The sequence below is a fragment of the Portunus trituberculatus genome, chromosome 25 (genome assembly GCF_017591435.1).
Source record: "Portunus trituberculatus isolate SZX2019 chromosome 25, ASM1759143v1, whole genome shotgun sequence".
Classification (NCBI taxonomy): domain Eukaryota; kingdom Metazoa; phylum Arthropoda; class Malacostraca; order Decapoda; family Portunidae; genus Portunus; species Portunus trituberculatus.
In genome coordinates, this window is record NC_059279.1 from 12,635,315 (window position 1) to 12,651,655 (window position 16,341).

At 42.4% G+C, this 16,341-nt stretch overlaps 1 non-coding gene across 1 annotated transcript; it reads left to right on the plus strand.

The window, feature by feature from the left end:
- Window positions 1-12,968: 12,968 nt before the first annotated feature.
- Window positions 12,969-13,042, plus strand: Trnal-caa. The gene has a single exon. It is a non-coding gene; the product is annotated as a tRNA-Leu (tRNA).
- The last annotated feature ends 3,299 nt before the right edge of the window (window positions 13,043-16,341 follow it).

A 16,341-nucleotide genomic window follows, 5' to 3' on the forward strand; every position in this document is an offset into this window, starting at 1 on the left:
TCTTACTATATATTATAGACTGATATCTCTGTTATAATACTAGGTATAAATCTTTCTGTTTGATTTTATTGGAGCCATGCACACCACGTGAGTACCCAAAAGTACAGATCTTCATTAAATTTTCAGTAGTAATATACTATCACTCTTTAACTGTTGTAACGGTACTCCTAAGACTGCTGTTGCCACTACTACTGCCGCTAAACATTGTAGGGAATATTGAGTAAAGTGCCTGTAATACATATCTAAGTCCCATATTTACCATAAATGTTCTCTCTCTCTCTCTCTCTCTCTCTCTCTCTCTCTCTCTCTCTCTCTCTCTCTCTCTCTCTCTCTCTCTCTCTCTCTCTCTCTCTCTCTCTCTCTCTCTCTCTCTCCCTATTCCTCTCCCTCCCTACCTCCTCCTCCCTCCTCCTCCCTCCTCCTCCTCTCTCTCTCTCTCTCTCTCTCTCTGTTGTCGCCTCCTCCCATACTCCTCCTCCTCCTACCTCTCCCTCTACCATCCCTCCCTCCTTCCTTCCTCTCTCTCTCTCCCTCTCTCTCTCTCTCTCTCTCTCTCTCTCTCTCTCTCTCTCTCTCTCTCTCTCTCTCTGTTGTCACTTTGTCACTTTTCCTTCCCTATTTCCCCTCCTCCTACCCCTCCCTCTCCCCTGCTTCCTTCTCTCTCCTCCTCCTCCTCCTCCCTCCTCCTCCTACCCTCTCTCTCTCTCTCTCTCTCTCTCTCTCTCTCTCTCTCTCTCTCTCTCTCTCTCTCTCTCTCTGTTGTCACTTTCCTTCCCTATTCCCTTCCCTCCTACCCTCCCTTTACCCTCCCTCTCCCCTGCTTCCCTTCTCTCTCACTCCTCCCTCCTACCTCTTCCCTCCCTCCCTCCTTCACTCTCTCTCTCTCTCTCTCTCTCTTTCTAATAATGTCATGTTATTAATACAATGTCTAACCCACCTGCACAAAGAAGATGTTGTCAGTGTACAAAAGAGGAACACAGATGTGTTAATTGTCAATGTGTGAGACAAAACAAAAGTGTATAAATTGTAGAAAGGGAGATGGATGCCAAAACCCCCTGGGACGTGACCACCAGGGCAGGGAGAGGGAGGAGGAGCCGGGGGACAGCCAGGAATCCCAGCAGGATGAGGAACAGGAGCGAACGATGGAGACAGAGATGGGAGGGGAGGCTGCCCTGCCATCAACACCGTCACAACACACCCCATCGCTACCGCAACACAACGTGTACGCCGCGAGACATACAAACGGGAGGAGAAACTTAGTCTGGAAAGGACTAACAGAAGAAGAAACAACCATGTGGGTGAACAACACTTACATAGAATTAGCTGGGTGGTCTACATGTCATCTGTTCGATCCACCAAAGTGTGCAGCCACCAACAAAATTGTACAAGAGATGGTCATCCTCCTCAACAATTACTTACAAGAGTCACCCTCGCACCGTATGCGATGAAATTATTCTTCACACTGCCAAAACTCTTCTTTCAAAAGACACATAGGAATGCGAAGGTGGCGGAAAACGTGAAAGCCGTCGCAAGAAGAGTGGGTCTATGGCAGAACAACCAACTGGATGAGCTCCTGGAGGAAGCCCGAGCCATCCAGAAGAGGCTGCCAAGACCATCAGGAAACCAACAAAGGCAGGAAGACAAAGCCCGTAATTTCGCTGGCAATATGCGGCAAGGACAGGTGTCCAAGGCTCTGCGGGCACTTAATGAACAGCAGTCAGGTGGTGTGTTGCCCCTCACCAGGGAAACCATCCACCTGCTGAAGGAAAACATCCTCCCCAGTGACGAAGAGGGCCTCAGGATGCAGGGGCCTTTCCGCAAGCCCAATGATGTCATCTACGAGGTGATAACTGGAGAGATGATCTGGAAGAAGTCTCCAGACACACGGCAGTGCTGGTCCCTCAGGACTAGACGCTAGAGGGTGGCGTCGCCTGTTGAGCGGCGCACTCTGTGGCAGTGCCGCTAACGACCTATGCGGCGCCCTGGCAGCACTGGCGAGGAAGCTTGCCACCACAAATTGTCACCACGTCGAGGCTCTCACCGCATGCCGATTAATCCCGCTGGACAAAAAGCCGGGATGCAGACCAATTGGCATCGGCGAGGTGATAAGACGCATCGTGGGTAAATGCGTCATGACGGTGGTCAAGGACGACGTGAGGAGGGCAGCGGGGAACCTGCAAGTGTGTGCAGGACAGCAGGCAGGAGGGGAAGCCGCCATCCACGCTATGAGGGAAATATTCAGTGAAGACAATTGTGAAGCGGTGTTATTAGTGGACGCCAAAAACGCTTTCAACACTATTAACAGAAAAACAATGCTTCATAACATTCGAGTAAAATGTCCCTCTCTGGCACACTATGTAGAAAACACATATAGTGACCCCTCGGATTTGTACATATGTAGTAATAGTGGTAATAGTGTTAAGGTGTTAAAGTCCATGGAAGGGACAACACAAGGTGACCCAGTGGCCATGGCGATGTACGCCCTCGGACTTTCAGTGCTGCAACAAGTTATCTCATATGAGAAAACGAGTGTGAAGCAAGTGGCGTACGCGGATGACCTGTCAGGGGCCGGCAAAATAACAGACTTGAAAAATGGTGGGGCTTAGTGAACGATAATGGTCCCATCATAGGGTACACACCCAGTGCCGCTAAGTCCGTCCTTATTGTAAAGCCTGAACACTATGACAGTGCAGTGGATAGCTTCAGTGGCAGTGGAGTTATAATAACAAAGGATGGACAGCGGCATTTGGGTGCTGTCATCGGAACAGAGGAGTTCAAGAAGGAATACATAGGAGAGAAGGTGAAGGAGTGGATACATGAGGTGGAGGTCCTGTCTGACATGGCCAGGACTGAGCCTCATGCAGCCTACTCCGCCTACACCCACGGCTTGCAGCATCGATGGAGATTCGCCATGCGCACCATCCCAGGCATCAGCCCTCTCCTTGCACCACTGGAGGTCTCGATAAGGAACACCTTCATCCCAGCGTTACTGAGATCCCACACCATCGGAGATGGGGAGAGGGCGCTGCTCGAACTTCCACCAAGACTGGGCGGGATGGGAATCACCTCCCCTAAGAAGTTAGCGACTGTGGAGAACCTCAACTCCCTCAAGCTCACCAGGTCCCTCACAGAGAAGATCATTGCTCAGGACGCACATGGTGAAATAGCCCAAAGTGCAGTCACTGAGCAAAGACGAATTATATCTAGAGACAGGCAACAACATCAACGAAACTGTCTCGAAGACCTGAAAACATCCTGCCTGCAACCACAGTGAGAAAAATCCACACTGCACAGGAAACAGGAGCCTCTAACTGGCTAACGTCACTGCCCATTGGAGCGAAGGGCTTCAGCCTCAACAAACAAGAATTTGTCGACGCCATTGCTCTGAGGTACGGCTGGCCGGTGGAAGGACTCCCAGTACCTGTGTGTGTAGTTCCCCCAATGACGTCAACCACACCATGACGTGCAAAAAGGGGGGATTCGTATGTATCAGGCACGATGAGGTGAGAGATCTGACCGCCAGCATGCTCAGGAGGTGTGCCACGATGTCTCCACTGAACCGACCCTCCTACCGCTAGACGGCGAGCACCTGCGCTACAGAACAGCCAACACCACCAACGAGGCTCGAGTCGACGTCAGCGCACGAGGGTTCTGGACAAGGGACAGAAAGCATTCATGGACATACGGATCTTTGACCCGATGGCCGCCTGTCACCACGAACTCTCCCTGGAGGCCGCCCACCGCAAGAATGAGCAGGAGAAGATCCGAGCGTATGGGGAGAGAATCCAACACATTGACCAGGGCAGCTTCACACCTCTGGTCTTCACCACATCTGGCGGGATGGGCTCCAAGGCTCAGTGCTTCTACTCAAGACTAGCCGACCTAATGGCAGAAAAGAAGCACCAGCCAAGGAGCCATGTCGTCGCATGGATGAGGTGCCGTCTTTCATTCTCCTCCTCAGATCAGCCCTCCTGTGTCTCAGGGGGACAAGGCATTCCACTCCCATACCTGCAGATTTAAGTGGCCTTGACTGCGAGGCTACAGTGGTGGAGAGTGGCATAAGAGTAGATAGAGTAGAGGTAGAGTGAATTTATAGCTAACAACTAATGTTTATATTATAGAGTATTAGATATGGTTGGATGCCACAGTCATTAGCGAGAGTTGGGGCTAATGACCTCCAAGTAGTGGAGCCCCTAATTGACGCATCAATAAACATGGGGTGGAGGTATTCTGTAGTAGTAGTAGTAGTAGTAGTAGTAGTAGTAGTAGTAGTAGTAGTAGTAGTAGTAGTAGTAGTAGTAGTAGTAGTAGTAGTAGTAGCAGTAGTAGTAGTAGTAGTAGCAGTAGTAGCAGTAGTAGTCCTAAAATGATTACTGTTTCCGTGTCAAAGACCCATATTTGTGTCCTGAAATCATAACAGAGGTGACAGTGTCTGGCATGGAGGCGTACATTCCTCATTCTTTTTCTCAACCTAAACCTTCTAACCCTTGGTTTAACACAGCCTGTTCTCGTGCTATCCTTGATAGAGAAGTTGCCAACAAAAGGTACTTGAGCCTTCCATTTCCTGAATCTCATGCACTTTATATTTCTGCCCGGAATCATGCCAAATCTGTTCCTCAACTTGCCAAACACTTCTTCATAAATAGAAAATGTCAAGATCTTTCAAACTCTAACTCCCCTCATGACTTCTGGCATCTGGCTAAAAAGACTGTCGTAGTGGATAAGGTCGTGAGCGTGAGATCGGGCAGACGTCCTAGCGTAGGTTGGAATCGCACCACATACCGCTTTGAAGCTATGCCATTTATGGAGTGGTTTATAGTTAACTACATGTCACCATGATACCCAGGTTCTAGGTGGTTACACCAAAGATGCGCTTGGGTTGTGATATGGGCCCTAATATGGGTACCACTATAAATAAAATTGCTTGCGTCACAAATGGGCGGAAGCCCAACAGCGCTTCCCACATATACTCTTCAAGTATACCTACAGGCGCTATAGGCCATAACGTAAAAAAAAAAAAAAAAAAAATTGCTGCTTCATCTTTCCCTCCTTTATCTCATCCTGATGGCATCATTTCCATTTCATCAGTCTCTAAAGCTGAACTCTTCTCTCAAACCTTTGCTTAAAACTCCACCTTGGATGATTATGGGTTTGTCCCTCCCTCTCCTGCTCCTTCTGATTATTTCATGCCTTCAAAGTTCTTCGTAATGATATTTGCCATGCCCTCGCTGGCTTAAATACTCGGAAGGCTTTTGGACCTGATGGGTCCCTCCAATTGTTCTCAAAAACTGTGCTTCCATGCTTGAACCTTTCCTGCCAAACCCTTTCAACTATTTCAATCGACTTCTACCTTTCCTTTTTGCTGGAAGTTTGCTTACATTCAACCTGTTCCTAAAAAGGGTGACCGTTCTAATCCCTCAAACTACCGTCCTATAGATTTAATCTCTTGCTTATCTAAAGTTTTTCATTCTATCCTTCAATAGGAAGATTCTTAAACATCTGTTGCTTCACAATCTTCTATCTGATCGCCAGAATGGCTTCCGTCAAGGTGATCTTCTCGAGTTCCTTACTGAGTCTTGATCATCCTCTGTTATAGATTTCGGTGAAACTTTTGCTGTCTTGTTAGACATATAAAAACCTTTTGATAGAGTCTGGCACAAAGTTTTGATTTCAAAATTGCACTGCTACAGTTTCTATCCTCTGCAACTTTATCTCAATTTTCCTTTCCGACTATTCTGGTACTGCTGTGGTAGACGGCCACTGTTCTTCTCCTAAATCTATTAACAGTGGTGTTCCTCAGGGTTCTGTCCTGTCACCCACTCTCTTTCTATTATTCATTAATGACATTCTTAACCAAACTTCTTGCCCTATCCACTCCTACGCTGATGACACCACCCTACATCTTTCCACGTCCTTTCAAAGATGACCAACCCTTCAGGAAGTCAACAGATCACGCAGGGACGCCACAGAACGCCTGACTTCTGATCTTTCTAAGACTTCTGATTGGGATAGAGAAAACTTAGTATTGTTCAATACCTCAAAACTCAATTCCTCCATCTATCCACTCAACATGACCTTCCAGACAACTATCCCCTCTTCTTCAATGACACTCAACTGCTCCCCTCTTCTACACTGAATATCCTCGGTGTCCTTTACTCATAATCTTAAATGGAAACTTCATATCTCATATCTTGCTAAACAGCTTCTGTAAATTTAGGCGTTCTGAGGCGTCTGCGCCAGTTTTCTCGCCCCTCCAAGTGCTTACTCTGTACAAGGGCCTTATCCATCCTTGTATGGAGTACTCTTCGCATGTTTGGGGGTTCCAATCACACAGTTTTACTAGATAGGGTGGAATCAAAAGCTTTTCGTCTCATCAACTGCTCTCCTCTGACTGACTGTCTTCAGCCTCTTTCTCACCGCCCAAATAGTACATCTCTTTGTATCTTTTATCGCTATTTTCATACTAACTGTTCTACTGATCTTGCTAACTGCATGCCTCCCCTCCTCCTGCGGCTTCGCTGCACAAAGCTTTCTTCTTCCTCTCATCCCTTTTCTGTCGAAGTCTCTAATACAAGAGTTAACCAGTATTCTCAATCAGTCATACCTTTCTCTGGTAAACTATGGAACTCCATACTTGCTTCTGTATTTCCATCTTCCTACGACTTGATTTATTTTAAGAGAAAGCTTTCAATACATTTGTCAGTGTCTTCTAGCTAATTCTTTTCCGATTTTTTTAGGGAACTTGCAGTTCAACTGGTTCTTTTTTGTATATTTTGTTGCCCTTGGCAAGTTTCCCTCTTGCATAAAAAAGTAGTAGCCATGGGAAAAATTATTATCATAGTAATAGTAGTAGTAGTAACAGTAGCAGTAGTAGTAACAAAAGTAATAGAAGTAGTAGTAGTAGTAGTAGTAGTAGTAGTAGTAGTAGTAGTAGTAGTAGTAGTAGTAGTAGTAGTAGTAGTAGTAGTAGTAGTAGTAGTAGTAGTAGTAGTAGTAGTAGTAGTAGTAGCAGTAGTACCAGTAATATTTGAAGTACTAGTAGTAGTAGTACTACTACAAGTAGTAACAGTAGTAATAGTAATATCGGTAGTAGTAGTAGTAGTAGTAGTAGTAGTAGTAATAGTAGTAAAAATACTATTATTATTATTATTTTTTTTTTTTACACAGGGAAGAGTACCAGCCAAGGGCAAAAAAAAGAAAGTTAAAAAAGGCTCACTTGAGTGCTGGCTCTCCAAAGAGTACAAAAAGTGCCAAAACCGTCAACCAGAATTAGGGGAGCAAATGCCCCGATACCTCCCTCTTAAAAGAAGACAAGTTGTAGGAATTCGGAAATACAGATGCAGGGAGGGAGTTCCAGAGTTTACCAGTGAAAGGGATGAATGATTGAGCGTACTGGTTAACTCTTGCATTAGAGAGTTGGACAGAATAGGGATGAGAGGAAGAAGAAAGCCTTGTGCAGCGTGGCCGCAGGAGGAGGGAGGCATGCAGTTAGCAAGATCAGTAGAACAGTTATCATGAAAATAGCGATAAAAGATAGAAAGGGATGCAACATTTCGGCGGTGAGAAAGAGACTGAAGACAGTTAGTCAGAGGAGGGGAGTTGATGAGACGAAGAGCTTTCGATTCCACCCTATCAAGCAAAGCTGGAACCCCCTCAAACATGCGAAGAGTACTCCATACAAGGACGGATAAGGCCCTTATACAGAGTAAGCAGTTGGAGGGGCGAGAAAAACTGTCGGAGACGCCTGAGAACACCTAATTTCATAGAAGCTGTTTTAGCAAGAGATGAGATGTGAAGTTTCCAGTTAAGATTATGAGCAAAGGACAGACCGAGGATATTCATTGTGGAAGAGGGAGACAGTTGAGTGTCATTGAAGAAGAGGGGATAGTTGTCTGGAAGGTTGTGCCGAGTTGATAGACGGAGGAATTGAGATTTTGAGGCATTGAAAACTACTAGATTTTCTCTGCCCCAATCGGAAATCTTAGAAAGATCGGAAGTCAGGCGTTCCGTGGCGTCCCCGCGTGATCTGTTGATTTATTATTATTACTATTATTTTTATTGTTATCATTATTATTATTATTATTATTATTATTATTTTTATCATTATTATTATTATTATTATTATTATCATTATTATTATTACTATCTTTGTTACTATTATTATTGACATTATCATTATTATTATTATTTTTATTATTATCATTATTATCATTATTATTATTATTATTATTATTATTATTTATTATTATTATTATTATTATTATTATTTATTATTATTATTATTATTATTATTATTATTATTATTATTATTATTATGATTATTATTGTCATAATTACTATTATGATTACCATTAGTAGTAGTAGTAGTAGTAGTAGTACTCAAGTAGTAGTAGTAGTAGTAGTAGTAGTAGTAGTAGTAGTAGTAGTGGTGGTGGTATTAGCAGCAGTAGTAGCAGCAGTACTTGATAGGAGGAGCTCAACAGCATAATTACGATCACTCTCAAACAACACCGACACATGCATACCATCACAGAGGGAACATTTGCATACATAAGTTACTGTTAGTCTGATCCTTAGTTCATTACCAGTGTAGTTATGATCCTTGTTATCTCTCATTTGTTATTCATTCCTCTTGTCCTTAAATACTCCTTCGTGCGTGTCCTTAAGAACGAGGGCGTGGGTGTTATAATGGAATCGTTTGTGGATGCTATTCTGTGGGTTAAGCTAGGGTTTTCTTCTTTTCACAACTGTCAAACGTTACTGGTCGAACGAGGGTATGAGAGAGCGAGTGGACGAACAGGTCTTCCCGATAATGTAGCTACAACTTTTCTTGGTTCAGAATGTCCCTGGGCTTCCCATAACCAGTAATTGGAATGTTCATACCTTCCCATCGCTGTCCGTATTACATTAGTTAGCCGCACCAGCTTTGATAATTATGATTTCTATTTATCATTTATTTACTCTATTTGATGATCCTTGCAATCAATATTTACCGAGTCTGAACGCAAATACACCACAAAGCATTATTGACAATTTCCTTTTCTATTTCTATCATACTGCCAACTAATTTTTTTCTTTCTTTTTATTTATTAATTCATCATGTACCACAAAAACAAATGAAGAATTCACTAAAGAAAAATTTTGTCCCTCGCAGATATTTTTTGCAGTACGCCATACAGTCAAGCCGAAAGTAAAGGCTATACCGCGTCTATATACTTGAAGGTAGGAAATATTTCATCCAGTACATAAAAAAAAAAAAAGAGTAGATGAAAGTGTATCCTTCTTCGTATATTCCTTGCTTATTTTTTTGTTATTCATTCCCGAACGTTCATTGCTCTCTTATAAAGACGTAAGTAACAAATAATCACCTGCAATTACCGTGTTCACGAATCATTACTTACAACTTATCTTTTTGTACACCTGCCATCATTTACTCAAACTCGTGCACAAATAGAAGGAGGAAAAAATAACGAGGAGAGAGGAGAGGTTAGCCGTTTGTGTGTGTGTGTGTGTGTGTGTGTGTGTGTGTGTGTGTGTGTGTGTGTGTGTGTGTGTTTACCTACATCTACTTAGATCCTCAACTATACTTGTATGTGTTGTTTATTTACCCAGCCTTTCGTTCCGTTAATGTACATTCTTTCCCTCTATCACTTATTGTCCTAGCCTTTTTTTGTGTGTGTGTGTGTGTGTGTGTGTGTGTGTGTGTGTGTGTGTGTGTGTGTGTGTGTGTGTGTGTGTGTGTGTGTGTGTGTGTGTGTGTGTGTTAGCAGTCAACAGCAAGTAACTTAACCAAACATGAACTCTGGCGCAGCAGCAGCACGCACACCACTGCCACGCTTTTGGGACACTCATTAAAGGTCTGGGCCACGCGAGCCTTTGATGTGAAACTCTACCTGTTTCTCCGCAGCCTCGAAAAATTTCTTGTTTTGCCATTGTTAATTACACTGCAGAAACGGTTGTGTGTGGAAGGATTGTTAGGCAAAGAAGTGTATGAAAGTTTTTACGAAGATCAAGGTATATTTCAGCTCCATGTGATGCTTACATTGCAGCAATTAGTCCATTATTTATTTTTTCACGTATATGACACTAATACGCGTGTGGATTTGTTAGACAAGGCAAGGAATAAGTGTATCCATTTCAAGTTGTTCTGGTGCTTTGTAGAATGGCGTGGATTTCGAGAGTATGCGAGCGTATTTGTGAGGAATGTTCTCGGAAGATGGAGGAGTGAGTGGTGGCAATATGTAAGGCGGAATAACCGTGTACTTGAGGCAGTCTCAGCAAGCAGTAGTGAGTACAAGGTTGCAGTTAAAAAAGAAAAGAAAAGAGAAAAAGTATTTCGCCTCATCAACAACTCCCCTCCTTTAAGTGAGTACAAGTTCTCACACTCAGCTGCAAACTTCTGCTGTAATATCCATGGTTCCTACTCTTCTAAATCTGTTTATTGCATACCTCGCCTCACAGGATTTTCAACTTTCTCTCATTCCCTGCTCCCCATTTCACTAATGCAAGAAGTCTACTCAAATCTTCACTGTTTCATCCCTTCCAATTTTGAACGCTAGATTTCTCCCTATTTCTGTTTTCCTTTCTTCCTATTACTTAAACTGCTTCAAGAGAGGAATATCGAGACACCTCCGGAACTAAATTGACTTCTCTTTCGGATATCTTTCCTTTTATCTTTTTTTTCGGGAGAACGGCAAATTACTCTCTCTCTCTCTCTCTCTCTCTCTCTCTCTCTCTCTCTCTCTCTCTCTCTCTCTCTCTCTCTCTCTCTCTCTCTCTCTCTTCCCTGAGCCGGACTCCATTTTAGTATTAAGGCTACAAAAGTTCTATCATAGTGAATAGAAAGGGTAGATAATTGCGGTGATCGTGGAATGTTCCTAAAGAATGGTGAATATCTCAACAAAAGAAGGAGTTATATATATTCATGATATGGAGAAATAAGAATGTGTGAATATGCAAAAAATGTATGAAAAATGTGGCTGAATTTTGCATAGCGTGTCTAACGATGACTATGGAAAGAAGAGATAGTGAATGATTGAGGTTTAATCATCTCGTAAATTCATGTACGTTCACATTACTCTTAAATTGATATGGCCTGGATTGTCTCACTATTAGACTTTACTGTACATTTGTTCTTTCTAGTCATATTGTTATCTAGGGTAACGCAGAGGATCATTAAGAAATTATATCGAAATTGAACAAGTCATTCAAGACAATTGTCGATACGTAACGAAGGGAAGAATAAAAAAGAAGCTGAACGCATGGAGGTGAAAGAAGAAAAAGTTCTCAAGTTACGTCATTCACTCCGATGTTCTCCACACACTTTTATGGCTTGAGTAGAGCAGACACACACACACACACACACACACACACACACACACACACACACACACACACACACACACACACACACACACACACACACAAACCTAACTTGTGACAAAATGAGAACAAATAAAAAGTCAGGTTGTGGAGTTTGATATTCTTTACACACACACACACACACACACTCTCTCTCTCTCTCTCTCTCTCTCTCTCTCTCTCTCTCTCTCTCTCTCTCTCTCTCTCTCTCTCTCTCTCTCTCTCATGATGCAGTGAAACGAAAATTTCTACACTGGTACAAAACAAGGTCGAAGTGAGAAAAGCAAGTTTCTTTTCGTCACAATCTACATAAATCTAAGTTCTTCTCTCGCCTCTTGACTTCCTTTTCTGCCTCTTTCTCTCATGGTGCACTCCTTTTTCTCTCCTCTTCTTTCTTTCTTCTCCTCCTACTCCTCCTCCTCTTCCTCCTCCTTGTCATCCTCTTCAGCCGCCGCCTCCTCTTTTCTCTTTCTTGCCTTCTCGTCCTACGCATCTTTTTTCTCTCCCTCCTCCTTACTTGTCCTCCTTCTCTGTGTCCATCTTTCGTCTCATATTCTTTCCTCTCCCACTCCTCTTTGCAATAATCTTTCTATGTTATATTCTCTGAACATTTTACCTCTTTCCACCATTTTTTTCTGCTGTCTGTCTGTTTGTTTGTCTGACTGGCTGGTTGGCTGGCCGTTAGGTTTGCCTGTTTGTTCTTAACTCGGTTTCTTTTCCTGTCAGTCTGTTTGTGTGGCAGTCTTTCTATTTGTCTCAGCCAGTTAGTATTCTGTCTGTCTGTTTGTCTGTTTCTGTCTCTGCCTGTGTGTCTATTTGTCTGTCTCTCACTCTCTCTCTCTCTCTCTCTCTCTCTCTCTCTCTCTCTCTCTCTCTCTCTCTCTCTCTCTCTCTCTCTCTCTCTCTCTCTCTCTCTCTCTCTCTCTGGACAATATTTGAAATATTATTGTATTGTTTTTATTGTTTTATTGTGATATATTTCTAAGCATTTTTAAGCACTTGGAAAGATTTTGTCAGTAAGTCATAATACTGATAACAGCATTGATGATAAGAATAATAACAACAATCATAATAGTGATAATGAAAATAATAGTAGTAATGATAGCAATAATAATAATAATAATAATAATAATAATAATAATAATAATAATAATAATAATAATAATAATAATAATAATAATAATAATTATAATAATAATAATATTAATAATGACGATACTGACAATAATAATAAAAATAAGAATAATTGCAATAACAATAATCTCTCTCTCTCTCTCTCTCTCTCTCTCTCTCTCTCTCTCTCTCTCTCTCTCTCTACCAACACCACTAGCCCAAGGCGTCATTAATCAATCACCACTGAGCACAAATCAAGCCATTACAGCGCTGCATTCCAATCAGTTGCCTCTAAACGGGACTTGCTGAACAGGAAACCGAGATCATTTCAAATACAGGTCATCCATATAAGTGCAATTACCTAAATGACTACGAGGGAAATATATAACAGTAAAAAAGTTAACTAGGTATCATTATGAAATTAGAATAACTACGCACCATAAAACACACACACACACACACACACACACACACACACACACACACACACACACGGCCCGGTAGCTCAGTGGTTAGAGCGCTGGCTTCAAAAGCCAGATGACCGGGGTTCGATTCCCCGGCCGGGTGGAGATATTTGGGTGTGTCTCCTTTCACGTGTAGCCCCTGTTCACCTAGCAGTGAGTAGGTACGGGATGTAAATCGAGGAATTGTGACCTTGTTGTCCCGGTGTGTGGTGTGTGCCTGGTCTCAGGCCTATCCGAAGATCGGAAACAATGAGCTACCGTAGGGTAACGTCTGGCTGTCTCATCAGAGACTGCAGCAGATCAAACAGTGAATTACACACACGCATAGACGCACACACACCCCACACACACACACACACACACACACACAGAGAGAGAGAGAGAGAGAGATCTAAAATATAAAACTGTAATTACATTTGTCCTGGAACAAAAACAAAAACGATAAAAAGAAAAGGGAAAACACAAAGAAGACATGTTACCTTTTGTCATTTTTTTCTTCGCGCTTTCTCTGCTCTTCGTTCAATCCCACAAGGCATCGGCCTCTTGCGACTCAGCAGTGCTTGAAGGTGATATATTAAGGACCCTGCTCCAGAGGGCGTCACCGGGGGAAGAGTTAGAGAGGGGTGTCACTATACAGGTGCTCCCAGGTGTGTTGACGTGAAGAAATAGAAGGAGAACAGATGTGCGTGTGAGTTTTGATCATGAAAGATTGTACAAGTAAGGAAAATTGTTAAAGGGAAATTAAGTATAATATTCTGAAACATTTCTACTTTCACCTCGATTACCTACAAAAGATTACAGTACAAGTGACACTGATTTTCAAAGGGACAATTACAGAATAACAGTATTTCTACATAACGGAAAGGAGAAACACTCTTGAGAACAAGGCTAAAATAATCTCTGCTGCCTTTTTTTTTATACCATGTGGGTTTTTCACGGGAATTTATGGGCTAAATGAGGTACTTTTTTAGGGTAACTCCTATCTCAAAGCCCACCCGCTAGGAAACAGTTGCCCCGAGTGAGGAAGCCCAATCTACACTCGGACCGTGGACAGGATTTGAACCGGTGAGCTTGGAAACCCCTCGGACCCCAAAGCACGCATGGTTCTACTGTACCACGGCGGCCATTTGGAAAGTAAGTGAGAGAGCAGAACCTTTCCCAATACAGAGATAAGAGTAGATTTTTATTTCTTATGAGTATTGAATATTTGTGTATAGAGAAATATCTTATACATGCGATATTGTTATACTAGTGATGTATTAACCCCTTCATTACTGGGACACAGTTTTACCTCGAGATTTGTGAACGATTAGACGATCTTATTCGCATTAGGAAGGGTCTATGGAGGTTACAAATTAATGACTTCACTATTTAACTCTCTCACAAAAGTTTCTGAAGCTGTATAAAATTTCCAAATAGTAAGCACAGTGAATATGGAAACGCGTCATGGTACTGATGGGTTTAATGTGATTTAGGTGTCTATAAAATCAATGTCGTCAGCATAACTACTTACGTATCTATCTACCTAGACAGAGTGCCATGTATCAGTCTGTCTATCTGCTATCTATTAATCGCCTTATGTCGTGTATGTATTTAAGCGGTTGTATTCAAGCGATCGATCAAAACAGAGAGAGAGAGAGAGAGAGAGAGAGAGAGAGAGAGAGAGAGAGAGAGAGAATAATCCAATACATCTATGAATAGAACATAAACATACACCCACGTCCACCCACTCATCCCCACACACTCACACATCCATACACACACACACACACACACACACACACACACACACACACACACACACACACACACACACACACACACACACACACACACACACACACACACGCACACACACACACACACATATACACGCATACACACAAACACATAAACACATCACACACACACACACAAACACGCACTCCACTTCCCAACACACACACACACACACACAGACATACAGACCCCCCACACACACACTAAAAAACAACAACAACAACAACAACAACAACAACAACTACCAAACCTGGATTCTTTTTTTTTTTTTTTTTGATTGGGGAAGAGTGAAATCGAAAAAAAAAGAAAATCTGAATTAATTCGATCAAAACACACACACACACACACACACACACACACACACACACACACACACACACAGAAAAAAGACGAAAAAGAAAAAAAAGATCGTGAGGATGCTGGAGGGATGTGGGTTAGAAAAATCCACAATGCACAAAGTGAGAAAAAAAGCAAATCTCTCGTTCGTGTCCTCCTTCCTTCCTTGTTCCCTCGTCATATTCACGTAGGAAAGATATGAGTGTTGGGAGCGGCCACCGTATATCTTGAGGTGACGCGATTCTCCGATAGCTGTGATTTATTAAGCAGTGGCACAAGTTTGCTGATCGAAGGAGCTCCGGGAAAAGACGTGTGTTTGTGTCCGTCCACCAGCACCAGCACAGAGAGAGAGAGAGAGAGAGAGAGAGAGAGAGAGAGAGAGAGAGAGAGAGAGAGAGAGAGAGAGAGAGAGAGAGAGAGAGAGAGAGAGAGACATTGGAGGGGAAGTATACACGGACAAACATGCAGAAAAATTCTTGCTCACAAATTGACGAAAAAAAAAAAAACATTACGCAGGTAACTAGACAAGAAGGAAATGTGAGATACTGACAGACAAACTGACAGACATCTTAGAAATAAATACTGTAAAAAAAAAAAAGGCAAGCCATAAATGAATAAATGAATACATATCAAGAATAGAACGAAAAAATAGTAGTAATTTAACAAAAAAGGCTAAGAGATACACTGAAAATAAACACCAGAACAGAAACACAGGAAAAAAATCACAGACAGAAGGAGAGAAGCTGTAATAACTAAACACCATAAAAAATAAAGTAGCACTAAGGTAAAATATTCCTAAAAAGACTGAAATACAAAGACAAGGTAACACCAACAACGCAAAAGACAGAAAAGCAACAGTAACAGGAACTGAACCATTGGAGCCACTTTGATTTATAACTTCCAGCGAAAGAGGAAAAGTGGGAAAGGACAGCTATGATATGAGATAGTCGACATGAACTTGAGGAGGAGGAGGAGGAGGAGGAGGAGGAGGAGGAGGAGGAGGAGGAGGAGGAGGAGGAGGAGGAGGAGGAGGAAAAAAAGGCGGAGGAAACACAAGAACAAATAGCAGCAGACGTGTTGATTTATACAAGGCTGTCCATGGTAAGGTACACGTTTCAATTTGAAGACAGGGTTATAAAGACACTACAAAGAAATAAGATGATGAAGACGATAGAGCAAGAGGAAAAGGAAAAAAGCTGATGTTGGTGATTTATGAAAAATAACAAAGAATAAAATAAAGAAAGGCAAAACAGAACAAAATCATACAACAGAACAGAGATTGAGAACA